General features: G+C 42.3%; 1 protein-coding gene across 2 annotated transcripts in view; it reads right to left on the reverse strand.

The window, feature by feature from the left end:
• LOC106588596 (CMP-N-acetylneuraminate-beta-galactosamide-alpha-2,3-sialyltransferase 1) overlaps window positions 1-9,422 on the reverse strand; it is a 42,892-nt gene extending 33,470 nt beyond the window's left edge. For both annotated transcript variants that reach the window (XM_014177753.2, XM_014177751.2), the window contains exon 1: window positions 9,130-9,422. The gene's annotated coding sequence lies outside the window, so the exon portion shown is untranslated. The remainder of the gene's footprint in view (window positions 1-9,129) is intronic.
• Window positions 9,423-21,063: the final 11,641 nt, after the last annotated feature.

Raw genomic sequence — 21,063 nt, forward strand, 5'->3', positions numbered from 1 at the left:
TCCGCCCCCTCCGGACATCGAGGGGTCCCCGGCGTATTCCGTTTGCTACATACTGGACTCAAGGCGTCGGGCGAGGGGCCTTCAGTACCTTGTGGAGTGGGAGGGGTACGGTCCGGAGGAGAGATGCTGGGTTCCGGTGGAGGACCCTTCAATGCTGCGGGAGTTCCACCGTCTCCGTCCGGATTGCCCTGCACCTCGCCCTCCGGGTCGTCCCCGAGGCCGGTGTCGGCGCGCGGCTCACGACTTCCGCCGAAGTCGGTCCCTCTCCTTGTTCGGGCGGCGTTCGTCGGTCGATGTCACTGGTCTTCTAGCCATCACGATCCACCTTTCATTTTCCATGTTTTGTCTTGTTTTCCCACACACCTGGTCATCATTCCCTCATTACAGGTCATGTATTTAACCCTCTGTTCCCCCCATGTCTGTGTGTGTAATAGTTTATTGTTGAGGTTGGCACGCTTCCGGCTGGTTTGCGCCGGGTTTATTTTATTACCCGTGCTTTGTGGCAGCCTGTACTTTGTACTTGTGTTTTTGTACTTTGTGCTGCCTCACTGGTTCGTTGGGCATTTGTTTTGTTGCGTACTGCGCAAACGATTTCCTTAGTAAAGTGCTTTGTCCACTCATCTCTGCTCTCCTGCGCCTGACTTCGATGCACCAGCTACACTCACCTCTTGACATATTCTCCAATGTCCCCTGGTCAAAAGTAGTTTATATAGGAAATTCCACCATATGTGGCAGCCTTTCTTCAATTATGTACAGACACAACAATTCCCCTCTACTCTGCAGTAAACTGCCTGTAATCGTTGATTTACCTTTGTAATTGTTTTGTTTTAGCCTGACTTACTACAGTGGTCCTCTGTAGCAGGCGTGACTGTAGAAGACGCTTTTATCCAAAGTGACTTAAACGGCTTATATTATTATTATCCATTTTGAAGACCAACTGTGTTTTGTTTTGTTGGTGGGTTGTTGAGTGTACAGTATGTTACGCTGTTGCTGACATTGTTATTTATACTTTGTTTCACATAGGTCTATACATTCCTACCTCCCCCAAAAAACATGTTCCCATATTATATGGGACGTATAATATAACATGCACCAACTCAGTGGTCTTGTGATTAGAGTGTCTGCCCTGAGATTGGAATGTTGGGTGTTTGGTCCCCGGGTGAATCATACCAAAGAGTACAGTGAAATGCCTTTCTTGTGAACTCTTTTTTTTATTTCAGCATTTGTTGTTCGTGTAATTGGTTTGTAATGTTGCAAAGTACATCTTGTAAATGTTGCAAAGCAAGTCATGTTAACATCAACCTCCACTCCGTGGCAGCGCAGTAAAAGTACTGTACTGAGTTGGCATTCTCTTCTCCTTCTATGAAAAGGAGTGAACCCTCTGCTCTCCTAGGTTGCTTCCTTTATTCACTTTATGTCCTATATAGTGCACTGCTTTTGTTAGGGCTATAATCAAAATAGTGCACTATATAGAGAATAGAGTGCCATTTGGGACAAAAACCTCCTAATGGGTAAGAATGTTTGTTCTCTGTATGTGGTCTGAGATGGAGAAAACACATGGTAGTACAGCCCAGGGGCCAAACCATGGGGCCCAACACAGCTGTAGCCCAGCTTAACAGGGGAAATCTACAACAACACTAAGGCCCTTGGCAACAGCAATGGACCAATCCGTTCAGGAGTTTGCCTTTATTTCACCCATAGGGATTCCACCATCAGCTTCCTTGGTCTGACTTCTGAAATCCTTTATCCCCAATAGTCAGAGCTTTAGAAATGGGGATCTACCAAACACGTTTAATCAATTATAATCTAGTTCTAGTGTAAAACTAAAACTAGGTGTCAGTTAAACTAGCCTACTTGAATGTCTCTACTTTGTCAAACCTAAAACTTCAGTTAGCCATGTATGATTTATACAGTAAGAGGAAAGAACTAAGGCCAGCGGCAAGAGAGATGAGAAATCATTAGGGTTCTGTCCCAAATGGTACCCTATTCCTTGTATAGTGTACACTCCTTGACCAGGACCTAGGGGCCTATACGTTGGGATGCTGCTGATCCAAGCCGCTGGATTCAGACCCAGACACAAAGCTCCCTATTGAGTTGTTTGGGGTGAAAATACAAAAAGTCCTTTGTCATAGAGAACAAAGACAACAATACCGCAATATCATTATAGCAAATCCTTCAACATTCGCTCTGTTTTCTTCCACACAAAACAAAACAATGGCAGATCTTCCAAACACAAAAAGACGGGTTATGCTTGCAGCCTGCTGTACACAACACACTCAATATTCAGATCAGGTGGATGTCATGCTTGTAGCCTATGATCTGTGTCACCACACCATTTAGAAAACATGTAACAGCCATGTGAATTGAACTAGTCTCACAAAACAAAATGTACTTTATGAGTGCTGACAGACTTTTTGCTTATTTTATTTTTTAATTGAACCTTTAACTAAGTCAGTTAAGAACAAATTCTTATTTACAATGACGGCCTACCGGGGAACAGTGGGTTAACTTCCTTGTTCAGGGGCAGAACGACTGATTTTTACCTTGTCAGCTTGGGGATTCAATCCAGCAACCTTTCGGTTACTGCCCCAGACTAAGGGTTTGATGATGTGTGTAACCAATAGCAGATCACAGAAGAGGTATTTGATGATGTGTGTAACCAATAGGATTACACTGATCTCTCAAACAGCAATGGTTGTTCCATCAGCTTCACACCACTCCTGGTTTAGACAGATACACAAGCAGCAGTATGGTTTGTACACAAACAGCAGTATGGTTTGTACACAGGCAGCATGGTTTAGAGACGCAGTGTGAAACAACCATGTTTTGTATCACCTTTCTGAGGCAGTTGGCAGATATGGCATTTCATGTTTAATAATTTGTCCTTATATAAAAAACAGCACCTGCTTGGAACCTTAAGGTCTGGGGAAGCACCTGGGGCTGGGGTGTTAAAGGAGAACATCTGGCTGAACCATGGGTTTTAAAGGGGAGGACAGGTGGTGCTCAGCTTTGACTGTCAATTAAAATTGTGACCATATGAAGAGCTGGGAGCTGAGAGGGATAACTCCTAATTAACAATACACCTCCGAGGCATGACAATTAGCCTCTTTCTAACAAACAGAAAGCAGGACAGAGTGGTGGAAGATGGACACATTGGGGAGCACCAGGACATACAATGCCTTTGAAAAGTACTCAGACCCCTTGACTTTTTCCACATTTTGTTACGTTATAGCATTATTCTAAAATATATTAAATAAATACAAATCCTCAGCAATCTATGCACAATACCCCATAATGACAAAACAAAAACAGGTTTTAATTTTTTTTAAATAATTTATTAAAAATAAAAAACAGAAACACCTTATTTACATAAGTATTCAGACCCTTTCCTATGAGACTTGAAATTGAGCTCAGGTGCATCCTGTTTCCATTGATTACCCTTGAGATGTTTCTACAACTTGATTTGAGTACACCTGTGGTAAATTAAATTGATTGGACATGATTTGGATAAGGTCCCACAGTTGACAGTGCATGTCAGAGCAAAAACCAAGGCATGAAGTTGAAGGAATTGTCCGTAGAGCTCCGAGACCGGATTGTGTCAAGGCACAGATCTGGGGAAGGGTACCAAAAACATTTATGCAGCATTGAAGGTCCCCAAGAACACAGTGGCCTCCATCATTCTTAAATGGAAGAAGTTTGGAACCACCAAGACTCTTCCTAGAGCTGGCCGCCCGGCCAAACTGAGTAATCGGGGGAGAAGGGGCTTGGTCAGAAATGTTTTGGTACCCTTTCCCACATCTGTGCCTCGATACAATCCGGTCTCAGGGCTCTACGAACAATTCCTTCAACTTCATGGCTTGGTTTTTGATCTGACATGCACTGTCAACTTTTGGAACTTACATAGACAGGAGTGTGCCTTTCCAAATCATGTCCAATCAATCGAATTTACCACAGGTGGACTCATAACAAAGAGTCTGAATACTTACAAAAGCTATTTCTGTTTTTTTATTTTTAATAAATAAATTAATAAAATTGCTAAACCTGTTTTCGCTTTGTCATTATATGGTATTGTGTGTAGATTGCTGAGGAACAAAAAAAATCGATTTTAGAAAATGGCAAAAACATAACAAAATGTGGAAACAATCAAGGGGTCTGAATACTTTGCGAAGGCACTGTCGTCCTGGATGGCTAGGAGCTCGTCCCCAGTGATGTGCTGGGCCGTTGACACAACCCTCTGTAGGGCCTTCCGGTCGCAGGTGGTGCAGTTTCCATACCAGATGGTGATACAACTAGTCAGGATGCTCTCAATGGTGCAGCTGTAAAAGTTCCTGAGGATCTGAGTGGCCATGCCAAATCATTTCAGACTCCTGAGAGAGAAAAAGCATTGCCATGCATTCTTCACGACCGTTCTGGTGTGAGAGGACCATGTTAAGTCCTCAGTGATGTGGACACCGAGGAACATAGCTATTGACCCCCATCCCCCCCCCCCCACACACACACACACACTGCCAGTTCTCTTACCTCCTCCCTGTATGCTGTCTCATCGCCGTTGGTGATCAGGGCATAGAGGTCTTATGTTTATAAATGTATGTTCACACATGACAAAGTAAATGGAATGATTCATGCTGACAGGAAAGGCATAATTTATTTAAGATTAGTGAAGGCCTACAGTATTTCTATGCACATCCTTTTAAATGATGGGTTTATTGACCTTACATTGTACTGTACAGTATGTCATGTGTGACAATTCTATGTACAGTATTAGAAGCAAACAAAGGGCAATGTAACTGTTGCCCTCAGGTGAAGGTGATCAGAAAGTGTTCAGTATCAATCTGTCCTACACCCATTTTTTTTTTTTAACGAGTGTGAAATAAAGACATTCCCACAAACTGAGGAATGCTGCTATAGTTGATTGTGCAATGTTTCCATTCAAAGATCTTTGTCAGGCAGAATGTGTGCTATTAAATGGAGTCAGTCTATAATAGGAAGTATAAATGTATTTCATTTTATCTAACAGACAGGGTCTGGGTATGTGTAACCTTTTCAACATGACTTTATATAAGAATAAAAAGTCCAGGAAGAAGCTTTATGTAAGCTTTGGCCTATTCACAAGACCTACCCCACACGGTGAAATAATGACATGAGAATGGCTACGCCTGACAGTGGGTGCTTCCCAAATGGCAACCTAGTGCACCCTAGTGCCCATAGGGTTCTGGTCAAAAGTAAGGTATTATAAAGGGAATAGGGTGCCATTTGGGATGCAGACACAGCCTGATACAGGTCAAGGACAGAACATCTGTCCACCTAAACGAGAGGAAAAAAACATCAGTCTCATCTCATTTCTCGCAGCAATCTATGAAATAGGGCATCAAAAGGATAAAACATCTGGTGGTATCTACAGCTCTACTTAATGCATCCATACATCCTGAAACAGAGCAGCTGTAGAAAGCCTTTTAAACACATTCTCTCCTTAAACAGCTGCCTGTCTGCTAGTGTGATCAAATAGGCACCGCATTTGTTTATTTGGAGACAGAAGTTGTGTAGTATTAAGTCTTAATTGAGAGACGTGGTTCACTTTGATTGCATTGGTAAAACACTTCCAAGAAACAGTGGTTAGTGCCAAGGAAAACAGACATTTGGTCATTCTCTCAACACAACAGCAGTTTCTAACCGCTTATTAAAATATTCAAAAAGGAGACAATACAATTAACTGCATGTGTCATGCCATGACGTCTGGGAAAAGAGGACAATGATACGTTAATATGTCTTTTTTTATGACGTCAGCCAGCAGTAAAAAGCTGTGTACTGCTATGTAAAGTGTGCCACGCAGGACACTGTGCTTTAAATGTGTGTTTGACAAAGAGCCAAGACTGTAAATGAAAACAGAGGGTGAACCAAAAGCCCAGAGAGAATTCCTCTTGAGAGAAACTGTGGAGGGAAAATAGTGTCTGTGAGCGCTTTGAGTGGTTAGAATGGAGACAACAACGGTTATGCTGTCTGGAGGGAGACTCTGATGCGTCCCAAATGGCACCATATTCCCTACAGATATAGGATCTTAATTTGAGCCAGTTTGCTATAGCAGGAAAATAATCCTGCAGCAACAGGAAATGTGATTATATGGATTATAATTATTGGACGTCTTTGTAGCGGTTGATACATTTTTCATAGAGGAAAATCAAGTCTGATTCTGAAAGCGCTTGAAAAAGCAAAACAAGCCCCCAAAAGATGGAGTGACAATCAAGAGGGAACCACATGTCTTGAGCAAAGGGAGGAGGTGGTAAACGCCGGGAGATGAGCAGGTCCTCCGGAAGCCAGAAGCACATTTCCCTTTCACCGGCACCTTGCCGTCCCCGACGTCTGGCTACGCCTGCTCTGTAGCCGTTGACCCTCTCTGGTCTTGCAGAACAAGATGAAGTTTGTTTTTTGAAAATGAGGACGGTGATAGCCCGCTCATAACTTCGGAGGAAACCTCCTTAGCGATGCAATCGCCACTGTCAGCTTGGCATGCATTGAACTACTCCTCATTGTGTCAGGAGGCTGTAGGAATAATAAATCAAAATACACTAGCTAGCTAGCTTGGTAGCAAAGCTAGCTAGCTATCATGAGAAAGCTGATTTGCCATGAATTCACGGTCAGGAAACAAATAGATGTAATCCATACACATTTGGCTATTCAAAACAAAAAATTAAGTTAAAAGATTCAAATAACAAATACTTAAACACATTTACAAAATGTACAGGAGCTCTCTGCCTAGGCGACCTTATGGAATATATATTCCTATATAGGGAATATGGTGCCATTTGGGACGCAGCCTCTGGTTACTAGAGAAATATACCACCTCACAAGCTGCCTGTAACCACATCCAGGAACCACAGCTATGAGGCCTGACTGTTTACAGGATGGGTTTCTCTCTTTTTCCGTCTCCTTTGCAGCAGGGTTGGTTCCCAGACCAAACCGTGCAGTTACAGTACAATATAATGATGTGCTGAAACGCTCTGAAAGGCCCTGTGGTTAAAGCATGGCGTCTCCACAGTTTAGGATGCTGAGCTGCATGGACCACATGAGTTGGCTCTTATGACTACAGTGCTGACTAGATGACAATGTGACTTATGACTACAGTACTTTTATCAGCATAACTACTGTACTGAGTCTGGCTTAGCCTACAGTAGTCTCGGAACATAGTGGTTTTATCAAAGGAATAAATTATAGTATCTTGGAAAAAGTTTTTAGTTCAGTACCTAAATGTGTAATTATAGCTTTGTGTCTAACTGTATGGCAACTACTGTAAATCTAACTCTTTATGCTCATCAGACAGCTTGTCTTTTTCTCTGGTTACATTTGACATTTAATTCATTTAGCAGACGCTCTTATCCAGTGCATACATTTTTCATACTGGTCCCCTACGGGAAACAAATTCACAACCCTGGCGTTCCGTGCTCTACCAACTGAGCCGCACGAGTGATCGACAGTTGGTGAGGGGTGTTGTACCAAGTTTCTCCAACATCAGTAAAATTCAGAATAGTTTTTACCACCAGTTACATAGGGCCTACTGTAATTACAGTGTACGGCCTAGCTGTACTATTCCTTAATATGAAATGACACCTGGCCTCCACTTCCATCATTCTGAGCACACACTGGTCCCCCAAGGTCACTCCGCAGCCAATCACATCACAGACGGAGAGCAATGTCCCGGGGCCAATCTTCCTGCCATCCAGGACCTCTATACCAGGCGGTATCAGAGGAAGGCCCAAAAAATTGTAAACGACTGCAGCCACTCAAGTCATAGACTGTTCTCTACCGGTACCCCCGGTGTATAGCCTTGTTATTGTTACTTTTAATTGTATTTTTTACGTTAGTTTATTTAGTAAATATTTTCTTATCTCTATTTCTTGAACTGCATTATTGGTTAAGAGCTTGTAAGTAAGCATTTCACAGTAAGGTCTATATCTGTTGTATTCGGCGCATGTGACAAATAAAATGTGATTTGATATACAATATATTGGCAATGACATTGTACTTGCTTATTACTTCTAAATGGTGATTGAATGAAAAGGTAACCCTTCTAACTGACACACTATCATTAGTATACATAAAGGACCTCAGTCATTACTCCAAAGAGAATGGGAAACACAATTAATAATTCAGATGCAATTTCAAATTAATTTCTTGAACACATAGCCATCCTGGGTTTTAATCCCAGTAAGGCATAGAGGTCTATAATAGCAGCATTTAGAGTGAATCCGAAATATTCCCTATATAGTGCACTACTTTTGACCAGAGCATCGGCCATGGTCAAAAGTAGTGCACTATATAGGGTATACGGTGCCATTTCGGATGACAACATAATGTCTGATGTTCTGTACTATTGTGTGGACTGAATGCAGAGAGCAGCATTATACCCTACTACATTAGAGATAATACAGTCAACAGATGTTGGTCTGTTCTCACTGTCATTACCGTGCCATTGAGCAGTTAAGAGTAAATTGTCAGAGATATTACAGAGATATTAAGCCACGCAGCATTACAGCTGGCCTCTATACCAGTAAAGATGTATGTCTGAAAGCCTACATTTTAAACATATTTTGCCTGTAGCCCAAGAACACGAAGTTCTTGAAAAGATAGCACTGAGGCAGTAGAAATGTCCATACAGTTTGCACTTCTGATACTAACTAGATAATTCTACTTCTGGTGACTCCTCAACATAACTCAATTTGGGGTGGGACCACTACTCACAGAAATGTATAGGCTACATTGCCTTTAGGAAATAAATACATTGTTGCAACAATTTCACCTAATCAGTACTCAAGTTATGGCTGTATGGTTAGGCTAAACGCCTATCTAGCCTGTGTACAGTTTAAAAGGTGACAGCAATTGATCGTATTTTTCAATAGACTTTCTATCAGATGAAAAAAAAGTTTCAATATTGAAGTTTGAACATTGGTTTGAAATACTGTAGTTTACAACGAATAGGAGAGTTGCCCAATACCCTTGCAGTACACTGAGTAGCCTAAGCTATAGATAAAAACATGATTTGTCCCGTGATAATGTGACTAATCATTTCAAATCAAAGAACCACAAAATGCATATTTGATCATGCAAAAGGCTTCAATGGCTGGATAGGCTACTTACTTTCATTTCCAAGACAGCTCTGGTCGGAATGGTAGGGAGACCCGTTATCCAGAGCATCCACACAGCACAGCGATAAGGTTATCCAAGCAGGGAGCTGCTGAGGGAAACCATCCCGATTTTCATCGAATACAGTAGCCTAGTTTAAAAGACCGAGCAGTGGACGTCAAAATGTTCACACCCTTAAGCTACTAAAAGGTCTATCTGCGAGTGGATGGCTGGAAGCGTCAAGTCCGTTATTATTCAGTGATACCTCCCCGACGCATGGAGAATCTAGTGGACCGCTATTCGCCTACTGGTGGCGATCAAGCGGTCTGCGGCCATGTGGATTGGTGAGGCACAACAGTGCAACGCAACGCCCCTTTTAATCCTGACTAGGTATAGCGGTTTGGACAGAGGTGTAATAATGGGGTTGCCTGCATAGGATGTGTTGGAAACATTGAAATAAGCAAATGAAAGGAGTAGACTTAGGCAACTTTTTAATTTCCTGTAATGATATGATAACTATGTCTTTGAAAAACAACTCAAATCATAGAAAAGGTTTCTCTAATTCTAGTTATGCCCCAGGGCAAAATCGGTTTAAATCATGTTTCCACGTCATTTCAACAACAACAATCACTGCGATGACGTTAAATCAACGTGGAAAACTGATTGGATTTGCAAAAAGTCAAAGTAAGGGAATTCGTCTCTTTTTCACGCAACTTTTTTCCCCCAATGACATGGTGATTTTTTGTTGTTGATTTCATATCATTTGAGAACTAATCCAAAAGTAAATCAAAACTAGAGATTGAAACGACCTCTGTGCCCCGTGGAATGTGACGAATGGGTGGACTGGCAGCCATATGGTGTACCCTACTGTAACGAGTGCGCTGAGAGCCAGGAAGCAAGCTCAGGAAGTGAGTGTTTTAATAAATAAAATGAACACGAACCACAAACAACGCACCGACATGAAAACAGAGTCAATAACACCGGAGGAAAGAACCAAGGGGAGTGACAGATATAGGGAAGATAATCAAGGAGGTGATGGAGGCAGGGGCGAAAATCTGATATCAACTTTGGAGGGGACAAGTACATTACATTTTCTCAAGAGCAATTCCTGAGGGGGACACCAAAAGTAGTGCTGTAACACATAGCCTACATTGTAATATGGTAAATGTATATTGAGGAACCAAAGAAATAAGGTGTTTGCCGTACTCCTAACTACCGGTACCCAAAACTACACAACTAATCACAACAGCAATACCATTGCCTTTAACAAATCTTAGTTCAGTCACCAGTTTAAGTTGAGAGTGGGGGTATCCATGGCATTTTCCAATTATGTTCCTATTTTACAAGTAAAAAAAATGGAGAACCTTTCATAATGTTGCCAAACAAAGACTCAACAAACTTACCTGAGACTCCCTGTCTCTGCCAGTCTGTCCCTGCATATCTGTCCCCAACTCTGCTGTCTGTGTGCCATCTGTTGCCTGCTCTGCCTAATGACATCATTGTGAAACATTTCCATTAGAATTTCATTTCTTTCTTATGAACATTTTATCAACTAGTCTTTGAGATATTAGGCTAGTAGGGTTCTTTGCGTTTTGGTGTACTGAAAAATACTCTGATGTCCGTCTTTTATTTTTCTGCCATTTTTCTACCTGGCTGGCTGGCTGGCTACACACACACACACAGTGTGTAGGTTATTTACAGTAGGAGATGGGCTTCTATCATCTTATCTTTTATCATTCTATTTGGGCTTCGATCTAAAAGGTAGCTAGCAAATGTGAAACGGATTAAAATGACAAGAGTTGACAGCTGTATGAGTTCACCATTTACACAACATATGCTGCAACCTTTTATAATTTTAATAGTTTGTTTCATATTGGCTGGCTTCCAACAATAGCTGAATTTGCAAAGCTAGCGAGCACCAATTCTGTTTCAGTGGTGTTTGCTATAATCTTTGCTACCCGGGTTAAATAAAGGTGAAATAAAATAAATAAATAAATAAAAGTTCCCTTGCGACAATTTAGCTTTTGCAACGAGACCATTAAATATATTTAAGACAATGGTAGAAGAGAGTGTAGTTCTGTTCAGTTTGGACTTCAGTTTATCGCTAACCTTATCGCAGGGACTTTGAAGCACTAACTTATGATGATGGTGACAGGTGTGAGGGATAATCATTAATTCAATTAAAACATTTAAACAAAGTGGATAGCAGAAAACATGTCTACCATTTACCTTCATTTCTTAGACAGACCAGAACCATATATATGTTCTTTGTTTTATTATTTTGATAGCACACAGGGCTGCGGGCCAGAAGGTTGTGGGTTCGCAGACCACCGTGGACAAGAGTAGGCGTGGAATGTTCTCCTTTATAGTAAAAGCATTGAATTAATCTATCATTGTATTTGCAGGTCCAAGAAAAACATACGTTTTACAAACAATTCAATCAATTCTACACCAATTTACATAATTAGCAGAATCTTTATATAATGCATATATGATGAGTTTGAATCTCATCACAGACAATTTGAGCTAATTAGCAACTTTTCAACTACTTACTATTTTTTAGCTACTTTGCAACTACTTAGCATGTGAGCTAACCCTTCCCCTAACCCTAACCCTTTTAGCCAACACTTGCCCTAAACTTAACCCGTTAACCTAACTCCTAAACATAACCTCTAACCCCTAGCCTAGCTAACGTTAGTGAGCTAGCTAAGGTTAGCCACCTAGCTAGAATTGCAAATTGCAAATTCATAACATACTGTACGTTTTGCAAATTCGTAACATATTGTACGATTTGCAAATTCGTAACATATTGTACTTTTGCAAATTCGTAACATATTGTACTTTTGCAAATTCGTAACACATTTTGCGAATTCGTAACACGTACGTTTTTCCAATTCGTAACATATAATACAAATTGTAATTCATGACATATCATATGAAATGGGTGATGGACATCCACAAACTAATACATACCATACGAAACATAACATATCATACGAAATGGAGTGTCTCGGATTTACGTAAAGAATAATACAAAATGCTCTGAAAACAGGTTGCTGATCATGGTACTTTCAAAATTACGACTACCTTTCCACCCCAGACAGAATAGCCCTACTGACACAGAAAAATGTAAGCATTTACTGTTGGCTATTCTTCATTCATGGCTTTGTCACAGGTGTTTCCCTAAAAGCTGTCTGGGTTTAAACATCTTATATTGTACAGAAAGTGAATAGCTTAATCAATTGATAGTGACAGAATGAGATTACTTCCCAAGCAAAGTAAATCTTTCGTCTCCTCAGCTATAGAAGGTTGTAGCTCAGCCTCTGAATGTCAAAGAAATTAAACAATGATATTCCATATACAGAGTCACGTAATTCCTGGGTATTTTACAGGTTGTTTCTAGCAGGAAGCATCGCGGACCAAAGCGCTGTTATAGATCACTTTATATAATAGGATCCGCTTTATTTTCTTCAAAATCTTAAACTAACGAAGGGTAGGCCTGTGATTTTTTCCATTTTCTTTAATAAAAGGTAGACCTATGGTATACCCTGTCAAACCCCTTCAATTCGAGTTTTGGTTTGAACTTAACAGTGCTTCGCTGACATGGAGGTAGGCAATTTAAAGAGTGCATGGTGGGTGAAGGAATTGATCGACAAAGCTATACAGTAGCTGCCTATAGCCTAATTTTGTCTGTTAAACACTGTAAGACTTTTCTGTAATTTCAACAGTAAAACACTGTCGGATGCACTGTATAATACCATACTGTCACGCCCTGACCTGAGAGAGACGGTTTACTTCTCTATTTTGTTAGGTCAGGTTGTGGGGTGGGCATTCTATGTTTTTGTATTTCTTTGTTTTGGGCAGAGTATGGTTCCTAATCAGAGGCAGCTGTCTATCGTTGTCTCTGATTAGGAATCATACTTAGGCAGCCTGTTCCCCACCTGTGTTTGTGGGTTATTGTTATTTCTGTGTGTGTACGGCACAGTGCGTAACATTTCTTGCTGCGTACCTGTTTATTGTTTTGGTTTCGGTTTCCTTCAATAAAGATGTGGAATGACTGGCACGCTGCGCCTTGGCTCCTTTATGACAGGGAATTTGAAGACAGCACTCGTGACAGAATAACCCACCACAAGAAGGCCAAGCAGCGTGCGCTGACTGGGAAGACGAGCTGGACCGGGGAGAATCAACGACAGAAGCCCGAGAGGCAGCGGCAAACTTTTTTTTGGGGGGGCACACAGGGAGATTGGCGAGGTCGGGTTTGAGACCTGAGCCAACTCCCGTGCTTACCGTGGGGAGCGAGTGACCGAGCAAGCACCGTATTATGCGGTGATGCGCACTGTGTCGCCGGTGCGCACTCACAGCCCGGTGCACTCGGTGCAAACTCCTCACAGTTGCCGTGCTAGAGTTGGCCGTCAGCCAGGAAGAAGTGCGCCGGCTCAGCGTGTCTGGTCTCCAGTGCACCTCTATGGCCCAGGTTATCCTGCGCCTGCTCTACGCACGGTACCCCCCGTTCACCAGCGCAGCACAGTTCGTCCTGTGCCAGCGTCCCGCCCTTGCTGGGCTTCAGTGACCATCCAGCCAGGACGGGGTGTGCCAGCCCTGAGCTCCAGACCTCCGGTGCGCCTCCACGGCCCATTGAGCCCTGTGCCTGCTCTGCGCATCCAGTCTCCTGTGCGTCTCACCCAGTCTGGTGAGACCGGTTCCAGCTCCCCGTAGGAAGCCTCCAGTGATAATCCATGGCCCGGAGCCTCCAGTTATGATCCATGGCCCGGAGCCTGTAGGGATGATCCATGGCACAACGCCTCCAGTGATAATCCATGGCCCGGAGCCTCCAGTTATGATCCATGGCACAACGCCTCCAGTGATGATCCATGGCGCGGAACCAGTTGTGAGGATCCATGGCACGGAGCCTGCAGCGAAGGTCCCCAGTCTGGAACCTACAGAGACGCTGTCCAGTCTGGAGCCTCCAGCGACGCTCCTCAGCCCGGAGCCTCCAGCGACGGTCTGCAGCCCGGAGTCTCCAGCGACGGTCTGCAGCCCGGAGTCTCCAGCGACGGGGGGGTACTGTCACGCCCTGACCTGAGAGAGACGGTTTATTTCTCTATTTTGTTAGGTCAGGGTGTGGGGTGGGCATTCTATGTTTTTGTATTTCTTTGTTTTGGGCCGAGTATGGTTCCTAATCAGAGGCAGCTGTCTATCGTTGTCTCTGATTAGGAATCATACTTAGGCAGCCTGTTCCCCACCTGTGTTTGTGGGTTATTGTTATTTCTGTGTGTGTACGGCACAGTGCGTTATGTTTCTTGCTGCGTACCTGTTTCTTGCTGTGTACCCTGAGCTGAAAAATACTGTTATTAATTGTAATTCAGAAGCCTCCTGTAAAAGTAACTCTAACATACTGTATTTATTTACAGTAATAGCTTATGCCTACTATAGATTCAAATGATTTGTTTCAGGCACCAAACTTATGCTGTCAGGTGAGACACATGAAGCTCAGTCCATTTTAGTAAATATCTTCTTGAAGCGGCTGTGAAGTGGAAGAATAGTTTAAGCAGCTGCTGGGTAGGTACCTTGCTTTGTTTATAAGCATATTTATTGCTAGCCAACGTTGAATTGCTGCATGTTTCCTTAGCTAACCTAGCTAGATAGTTGGCTAACGTTTGTTAGCTCAAGTTGACAAAAGCCATTTCATTCTGCTCTAAATTGCTCGTAGATATCTAGCTGTGCGACATAGAAAACATCACTGAGAGAATATTGTGATTATATTCTGTATCTCAGCCTCTGAGTGCAATAGAGAATACTCTGAGTGCAGACTCGTGACCGTTATGTTTCCACCATTACTACAGAGAAAATGGCTTGTTTCTAGCAGTTCATAGGATTACCCATATTTTTTCGGATTGATGGGCCGCATTTTACACACAAACGGCGCTGTGGGCCGTACTCGCGAGCCACTAAAGCTGATGCGAATGAACAGTGCACCATATTGTATTGAGGGGAATTTTCCCCTCCCATCATTATACAGTATTCCAAGTAGTATAGCAGCCTACACATTAAATAACTAATGTTGGTAGCCATCTAGATGTCACCGTGATATAGTCTACTCAATGGGAGAGCATAAATGGCTAAAACACCAGGACAGTGTCCTCAGCTGTCACAACCCTGTGTGATTCGATTCACTTGGCTCTCTCATCTGCACTACATAAATCATTGTTTTGTAGGCCAGGATTGTCCATATTGCCTCTCCCGCTAACCATTTAAATGTTAAAAACATTGTTCCATAATGTTACAGTATTTGCTAAACATGTTCACTTTACCAGTAGTTCGCAATCACTTGGTGGCACAGCTAGAAAGGAAAATGTTGTGAGTCTGGTAAAATTATCTGTGATATTGTGTATGGCAGGCTATAGTCTTTTTTGTATTTGTTCAATGCCTCAATTGATTTCATAAACTATATTGTATCAGAGGGTGATACACGCAGCCAAACGCACCATTGGGTGCACACTGTCTGCCCTCCAGGTCACCTACAAGACCAGGTGTCACAGGAAGGCCAAGAAGAACATCAGGTACCTCAGCCGTCCGAGCCATGGCCTGGTCTACCCGTTCCCATTACTCAGACGCAGGTGGCATTATGGCGAAAACTGGAAGACTGGCCAATAATTTCTACCCCCAGACCAATACAACAGGTGTAGACCTTACCGTGAAATACTTACTTACGAGCCCTAAACCAACAATGCAGAGTTTTAAAAAAGTAAGAAAGAAAATGTTGTTAAATAAACAAAAGGAAAAATAGTAACACAATAAAATAACAATAACGAGGCTGTATACAAGGGGTACCGAGTCAATGTGTGGGGGTACGGGTTAGTCAAGGTACATGAGGTAATATGTAACTGTCACACCCTGATCTGTTTCACCTGTCTTTGTGATTGTCTCCACCCCCCTCCAGGTGTTGCCCATCTTCCCCATTATCCCCTGTGTATTTATACCAGTGTCCTCTGTTTGTCTGTTGCCAGTTTGTTTTGTTTCGTCAAGCCTACCAGTGGTTTCCCCTCTGCTCCTGTCTCTCGATTGTTCCTGTTTCCTAATTTTCCCACTGTTGACCATTCTGCCTGCCCTGATCTGGAGCCTGCCTGCCGTCCTGTACCTTTGCCCCACCTTTCTGGGTAACTGACTTTTGCTTGCCCTGAGCCTGCCAGCCATCCAGTACATTTGCCCCACCTATCTGGATTACCGACCTCTGCCTGACCTTGACCTGCTTTTTGGCTGGCCCTGTTGGATTAATAAACTGTTGTTAATTTGACATTGTCTGCATCTGGGTCTTACCTGAAACGTGATAGGTATGTAGAGTAACAGCCGCGTGTGTGTGTCTGTGTGTGTGTGTGTGTGTGTTGGGAGTGTCAGTGTAGTATGTCATGAGTGTGTGGTCCAATGAGTGTACATCAAGCTTTTAGAAGCTGTTAAGGATCCGTTTGGTTCCAGACTTGGCGTTCCAGTACCGCTTCCCGTGCGGTAACAGAAAGAACAGTCTATGACTTGGGTGGCTGCAGTCTTTGACAATTTTTAGAGCCTTCCTTTGACACCGCCTGGTATTGAGGTCCTGGATGGCAGGAAGCTCGGCCCAAGTGACGTAATGGGTTGTATGCACTAGCCTCTGTAGAGCTATGGTCAGATGCCGAGCAGTTGCCATACTAAGCGGTGATGAACCCAGTCGGGACACTCTCGATGGTGCAGCTGTAAAACTTTTTGAAGATCTGAGGTCCCATGCCAAATTTCAGCCTCCTGAGGGGGAATAGGCATTGTCGTGCCCTCTTCACTACTGTGTTGGTGTGTTTGGACCATGATAGGTCCTTAGTGATGTGGACACCAAGGAACTAGAAGCCCTCCTTTTCCTGTAGTGTACGATCAGATCCTTTCAGCACCACAATGTAAGTTACTCGAATCTGGCTTATTGTGAGGTCAATAACTCTGATAAATACATAATGGGCAAGAAGCATATTGTTTTGAATAAAATCAATTACAGTAGTAGCAAACTATCAAAGTTGACCTCTGCTCCTCCTCATCTTCACACTCCTTCTCAAACTGAACAGAACATAGGCTATAGGCTAGTCCACGAGCAAGATAGTGCATTTTTTGGAATAGGCCTAATCCAAAATGATTTTTGTAAGAAGCCTTTGACTGACCTGCCACCTTAGGCCTACAGAGCACAGCCATTGGTTAGTTAGCACACACAAAAAATGTGATCAGCAAGAGCAGAGCAGGCCGGGGCTCAGGGTTGGAATATCCACTGTGGTGTGTAATGCAGCCTCGTTTATTTACACCATCCCAGCACCTATCTTTCAAATGCAACTTTGCTCTGTGCTTCTCCAAACATGCACTTCGTAGCCTATGTGCTATGGATCATTTGATTGAGACCACACTAAATAGCCTATAGGCACACTTGTTATTGCGCACCCAGCGGAGAATCAGAGATGAGGGGCGGCATCACATCGATATAAAGCCTAATAAGCAACTAATTCTAAAACACTAAGAAATATAGACATTTCATAAATTACAAATTACATGACCCTCCCCTGGACTAGATTTAAAATAATACTAAACCCTCGCCTTGACTGAAATTGAAAAATCATGACTTTCTGCCATTTTCCTCCAGGTAACCATTCTGTACATTTTTATCCATTCCTAAGTCAATGTAAATGCTTAAATCACATCAGAAGACCATTTCCGATTATAATAATAAATAAAATAACAAATATTTTGAGTGTAGGCCTAATACCCTTTTAATTGCGCATCCAGGGTCATTGCAGAGTTAGCAAAACAAATACCCACCTAATTGGTACAATAATCAAGATATAATTCTGCCAGGTAAGCATAATCTGCAGTTAACCTTTAACTGAGAAGGTTTTGGGGAAAGTCTCTGTCTACCCACAAGACGGATTTTGCTAACTGGCTACATGAAGTGATAGACAAATGCGCACACCACCCAGACAGACTGGGGCAATATTGCTGGAAATTAATTTGCAGATATTGTGGTGTTGTTGTGGTGCCTATATGCAGGTATACGCAGTATACATACTTTTTCAGTGGGCATTGATTAGCCTATACTCACATCTTTTCCCACTGATGAGTATCAGAGTTATGTAGTGGAGGTATCAGTTATGTAGTACAGTAGAGAAATCATGCACAAAGTAGCCTACACAATCGCAAAACACATGAAATATTCAAATATGCGCTAGTTTGAGTGGAATAGCTCTCTACTGCTTGTCAAGCGGAGCAGCTGCAGAATATTGACATCGGTAGCCTGTACCAGTAAACGCTTAAGTCAACAATGGGTATGCAAACCAGGTATTGAAAAAGTTTAGTCCGAAGTCTTGTTTGAATATTTTCAATGCGCAGCTGGCATTTGAGCTGGCATTTGAGAGGGACCTGACAAGTACATTTAGCCAGGAAGGAGAGTGGAATCAGAGACTTCTCATGAGGTTCAACACAGCATGGAGGAACCTTTATGGCCCTGGCCAACGTGCCAGATTTATTCATTCATTGGTTCTCTCATGTAAGCCTACAGGTTGTTTGGCACATTTTCTAAATCGAATGTATAGTTTAGGCCTTTGCTTTTATTTGTGTCCTTTGCGTTCATTCTTGATGTCATTGCTTGCTTTTGCAGCTTTTCCTTATTAGACAGGTTTAGGGACAATGAGGTGACACTGACTGGCGGTAGCCTTCTGTCCATGGTCCTGAATCGACGGCTATGGTGTGTGCCGTTAATGAGCGCATCTGGGGCTACCCGTCTTCGTGGGGCTTCTCTTCAACATTGCGTGGGTTCTTGTGTGCAAAATGACAGTTATTGTCAATATGGCTGCATTTCAGATAGTCCTACATTTTTGTACATATTGTTTGTAAGACCAATACCATGTGTCGCCTACTAAAACAAGTAGGCAAACTTTCACTCCTGTCATTCATTTGCATTACATAGTCATTGTGTGATAGGCTACTGTAAAAATGATGTCAATACTATGAAAACAACACAGCTTACTTTTGCGCACCCTCTGCTCTCTTGCTACAGCGTGAGTGTGTGTGTGTGTGTGTTGCTCTCGGAATGGGCATTTACTTTTATTCGCAGCAGATTCAAATGAGCTACTGTCGTGTAGGAAATGTCACATCAGCACTCTCCAACACAGAAAATATTGCGCACCTGGAGAAGTGGCGTCTTAGTGTCACAAATTCCTATAGTTCTAATGATTGAAGTTTAGGCTATGAAGCCTGTAAGAATCTTAGATTAGCTAGTGGTGCTCATCCTGTCGAGCTGATCTGTGTATGTTGTAGCGACCGCTGCATTTCGGGTACACATATCTTAGCATGTCTTTCTTGTGTTACAATAGAAAGTGATGGTTGTTGATGTGTACGGCTACGTTTCAGATACCCTTTTGTACATTTGATCAGTATTAGGACCAATCCACCTTGTGTTATTAGGGCTCTAGTTGTGCCCCCTCAGGCATGTCTTCCTGGAACCGGGCCTGTGTAGGCCAACATTGTACAGTACAGAAACACCGCTAACGCTAGGTGGAATTGAATTAAAGGACAGCTACACCTCCCAGAAAAAATATATTTGTTGATTTTTCCCAGACCTCAGCAATGTTCTCCTGGTGTAGTTTAAGCATTGTTGTGGACTTTTTTTTAAAAGTTGGATTTTGAGAGTGAAAACCTGAACAAACTATAGGAAAACATATACTTTTTCACATAGGGCGTCGCTGGGTGGGTTATTTGGGAAATGTTTGGCAAAATTTGAGTATACCCACTTTTCCAGGTACCACTACACCCCTGGATATTGTGTTACGTTTGGCTATTTAAGCCAATTCTGGCTAACCTGTGGTGTGATAATATCAAAGTGGCTTTGATTGGATAGTATACTGGGAGATTTGTGAAATTTGTTTATGATACTGGTGAGATTGTTTATGACAGTTTGCATTGGAACAAGTGAGAAATACATGTAAATTCAGAATTGGCGAGCTACTCAAAGGTCAGTCTTGGAAAGCCGACCTTCGGCAACATTCTGGATGATGTGAACCATGTATTGGTGTTTCTGATTAGAGATGACAGTTAACAGGTGTCACGGTCGTCGTAATGGATGGACCAAGGCGCAGCGGGTATGTGAACGTTCATTTTCATTAAACACGAAACAAAACAAGAAACCGGATGACAAACAGTCTTGTAGGCTCACACAGCAATACAAAGAACAATCTCCCACAATCCCCCAAAACAAACAAACTCCTAATTATAGGACCTACAATCAGAGGCAACGATATCCAGCTGCCTCCAATTGAAGGCCCCAATCCCAAATACTAAACATAGAAATAAACACCCTAGAAACAGACATAGAACTGTACAACATAGAACTAAACCAAAAACCCCGGGAACATAAATAAAACGCCCCTCTACATAAACACACACTCAAAACCATATAAAACAAATACCCCCTGCCACGTCATGACCAAAGTATAATAACAAATAACCCCTTTACTGGTCAGGACGTGACAACAGGACTGGCCCAGTTAACAGGACTCAACCATCTTATGATAGCCCAGTTGAAGACACAATAACATGTCATTCAGATAACCGGGAAGGTGTTTGACATCATGGCATAGTTTTTTATCTCTCAAAGGTGTCTCAAATCTTTTAAAATAATGATTGAAATGGTTTGTAATAATATTAATTTACCTATCATGTCTTCATCTTTGATATTCTTCATCTATCATGTATTTTTATTTGTAGATTTTAACAATTACTTTTATGATGTATTCATCTTTTCCAAAAAAAATCATAAACTTTGCTTAACATATTCAAAACATCCAGGTGTTGTGAGATCTGGCAGGCGTCAGCAACATCTCAGCAGAGGAACGCGCCCAGTGTCTTCTTTCAAACTTCTGAAAAACGTTACTCTTTGCAGTTCATTCTCATGAA

This window comes from Salmo salar, chromosome ssa27 (genome assembly GCF_905237065.1).
Source record: "Salmo salar chromosome ssa27, Ssal_v3.1, whole genome shotgun sequence".
Lineage (NCBI taxonomy): Eukaryota > Metazoa > Chordata > Actinopteri > Salmoniformes > Salmonidae > Salmo > Salmo salar.